This window comes from Gavialis gangeticus, unplaced genomic scaffold, assembly GCF_001723915.1.
Source record: "Gavialis gangeticus isolate Ggan-Ray unplaced genomic scaffold, GavGan_comp1, whole genome shotgun sequence".
Classification (NCBI taxonomy): Eukaryota; Metazoa; Chordata; order Crocodylia; family Gavialidae; genus Gavialis; species Gavialis gangeticus.
Window position 1 is genome coordinate 4887742 of NW_017729022.1, and position 3181 is coordinate 4890922.

At 48.2% G+C, this 3181-nt stretch overlaps 1 long non-coding RNA gene across 1 annotated transcript in view; it reads right to left on the reverse strand.

The window, feature by feature from the left end:
• Positions 1 to 2937: 2937 nt before the first annotated feature.
• The window catches only part of LOC109296998, an 18410-nt gene continuing 18166 nt past the window's right edge, over positions 2938 to 3181 (reverse strand). The window contains exon 3 of the long non-coding RNA XR_002097134.1: positions 2938 to 3033. This is a non-coding gene — a long non-coding RNA (uncharacterized LOC109296998). The remainder of the gene's footprint in view (positions 3034 to 3181) is intronic.

The following is a 3181-nucleotide window of genomic DNA, read 5'->3' on the forward strand; positions in this document are numbered from 1 at the left end:
AACCATGCAGCTCACAGACAGGTTCCGTCCCCTGGACCCTCACTCAGCCTGTGTCCACATTCCAGACTCATACAACTCTCCATCAGTCTCTCATCGTCAAGACTCCTGCTGCTCCAAACACAGGGAAGAGACTGACCTCTCAGGTCCACACTCATTCACCTGTCTTCACCTATCAACCCCACACACACAGACAGCTCAGATCCACCCAATCTGGCCTTTTTTATCCACAAAGGTGACTGACACCTGCCAATTGCCCAACCAACCAATCAGCCTGTTGTGCACACAAACATCACTCATGTCTCTTTCACCCAGCACGCTAATGTGCACATGACATCTAACTTTCACTTAAAAGTAACAATTTTAATTTACCTCAGAGGCTTTCCTGCCTTAACTGAGGCCTTACCCAGGCATGCTCATACCTTGAAAGTAGATCAACCCCTCTCAGAGGTGAGGAGTTCAGCAACTCCAAAACCTTCCAGCTTCCGGGTAGTCTGAGCAAGTTCAAACTATCAAAAAGGCCAGCTGGCACACTGCCTTGTGGCCCCAACACCTCCTATCTCTGCCTTTACTGTTAGGAGACAATGGTCCAAGAAGCAGATGGGTAAGGATTTAGCTTTCACTGCTTATCACCCCTCAGGGAGGAAAGCAAAGTCTATGCCCAATTTTGTTTGCCCAATGAGGTCTACCCAAATGAAGTTCTCCCTGGGGCCCTGGGCTCCTGTGCCCGCATCCCCCAGACCATGGTCACTGACAAGCTGCTTCAGCAGCCTGGAGGATCTGTCCAAGCCCATCTTCTGGGCTCTGTTTATCCTGTCTCCCCCATCAGTGATGCAGCTAGAATCCTCCTGCTGCTCTTCTGGCACCCACTCTCTCAACCCGTCACATATGATTAGTGTGGCCCCATCTTCCATGAGATGGAGTCGCACCAGGTTGCACTGTGCCTCATCTGCATATAATTTTTGTTGAGGTTCCTAGGACTCGTAAAGAAACACCCAGTTCCAGCCATGAGTAGGAGGCTAATTAGCACGTGGATCCTTTGTAAGGGTTATCTGGAGTACATGCATACTGAGCAGTGCTGAGCTATGGGGGCACCAAGGCTTGAAATGCTGTTGTCCCTGGTAAGGCCCCATCCAGTTAACTACGTGGTAAATTCTGAGCCTTTTGGCTTTGAACTAATATCATGTATAGTTTACCTGGCAGGGGAGATACCATGAAGGTAGCTCCTCACAGAGGTCAGAACACCTTGAGTGGCATTGTGTAGTGCAGGCAGGCCCCCCTATAAGAGTCTACTATAGCCTCCCAATGGGAGGATCTCAGCCACATGCATATTGTGTGGAGATGGGGAATTTCTCCCCAGCTTGCTCCCTTCGCCTGTTGGTGAAAGGCAAGTGAGACTCAGGGGTATCCATACCCCAAGACCTCTGGGCTTGGGCCTGCATATAGGATGCCTGACATGGATTTGGGAGTAACAAAAGGCCCAGGCTGAAGAGTCTAGGAGGTAAGATACTTGCTGGTAGTAGCACCACATAGACTTGAAAGACTGAGTTCTGCTCAGTGGATGGAATTTGGAATAGATTTGGCTAATTTGGCTGGAAACACAACATTTAATTAAAAAAAAAGAGGAGATACCATGACCAGCATCAGTCATTATAGACTCCAAGATGAACATGGGCCGCCAATGTGGGGATGTAGTCAGGAAGGCTAACTGCACCTTGTCATGCACCCACAGATGCATCACGAGCAGATCCAAGAAGGTGATCCTCCTCCTCTGTATGACATTGGTCAGGCCGCAGCTGGAGTACTGCGTCCAGTTCTGGGCACCGCACTTCAGGAGGGATGTGGAGGAGGGTCCAGAGGAGGGCCACTTGCATGATCAGGGGCAGCAGGGCAGGCCCTACGAGGAGAGGCTACAAGACCTGAACCTGTTCAGCCTCCACAAGAGAAGGCTGAGAGGGGATCTGGTGGCCGTCTATAAACTGGCTAAGGGAGACCAGCAGGCAATGGGAGAGTCCCTGTTCCCCCAAGCACTACCGGGATTAACAAGGAATAATGGCCATAAGTTGATGGAGAGTAAATTCAGGCTAGCTATCAGGAGGCACTACTTCACAGTCAGGGCGGCTCAGAGCTGGAGCCAACTTGCAAGGGAAGTGGTGCTACCCTGGGGGTCTTCAAAAGCAGGCTAGATAATCACCTTGCTGGGGTCGTTTGACCCCAGTACTCTTTCCTGCCCATGGCAGGGGGTCGGACTTGATGATCAGCTCAGGTCCCTTCCAGCCCTACCAACTATGAGACTATGATACTTGCCAGCAGTAGTGCTATACAGACTTGAATTACTCAGTTCTGCTGAGTCAAAATTTGGAATTTAATCTGGAGCTGATTTGGCCCCGCAAAAACATTTTTTTTAAAAGTATAGTTTGTACTATATATAAGTAGGAGCCAAAGTGCTACTTAAAACTGTGTTTAAGGAGTACCTGTGCTAAAATTGTGGCAGTTTAAAAAATGTAACATGCATCAATTCTGGATGGTGGGCACTAAGTCTATGGATACTATATGCATATTACTACAGCTGTGTTTATTTTAAGGGCAGTGTTTTCAAATTTGCTTCTCGCTTCCATGTTCTCAGAGGGGGCAGGGTCTGACAATAAGGGGCTGCAGAGTGAAGAGGTTGGGAAAAAGCAGAGAGCAAAAGGATTACCTGACCCCCTAGATTTATTTTCCCTGCTATGGGAGTAGTAGGGAGACAAATTCAAAGCAAGCCTCCAATAATTAGATTACATACCTAAAAAAATATAACAAATGTATACATTTTCCATATACATAACCTAATTATTGGGGTCATCTTATAACGGGGGGAAGCAATTATTTTGGGCAGAGTGCCGCTTTCTCAGTTTTGGCAAGCCATCGAGGGCTGCATGATAGGCCGCCAGGGGCAGATAAATATTAATTTTCTAAAATTTTTAGGGGCCCTGCAGGCTGGATAGAATGGCCTGGTGGGCCACATCCGGCCCCCAGGCCTCATTTTACCCACCCCGTCTTATAATCAGGGACACCTTATATTTGAATAAATATGGTAATTTAGGGCCATGTTAGCTCTTTCCCCTGGGCTGCGAGTTCTGTAGTGCAGCAAAGAATCCCAGCCCTGATTTCTATTCCCATTTATGCTGCTTATGAGCAAGTCATT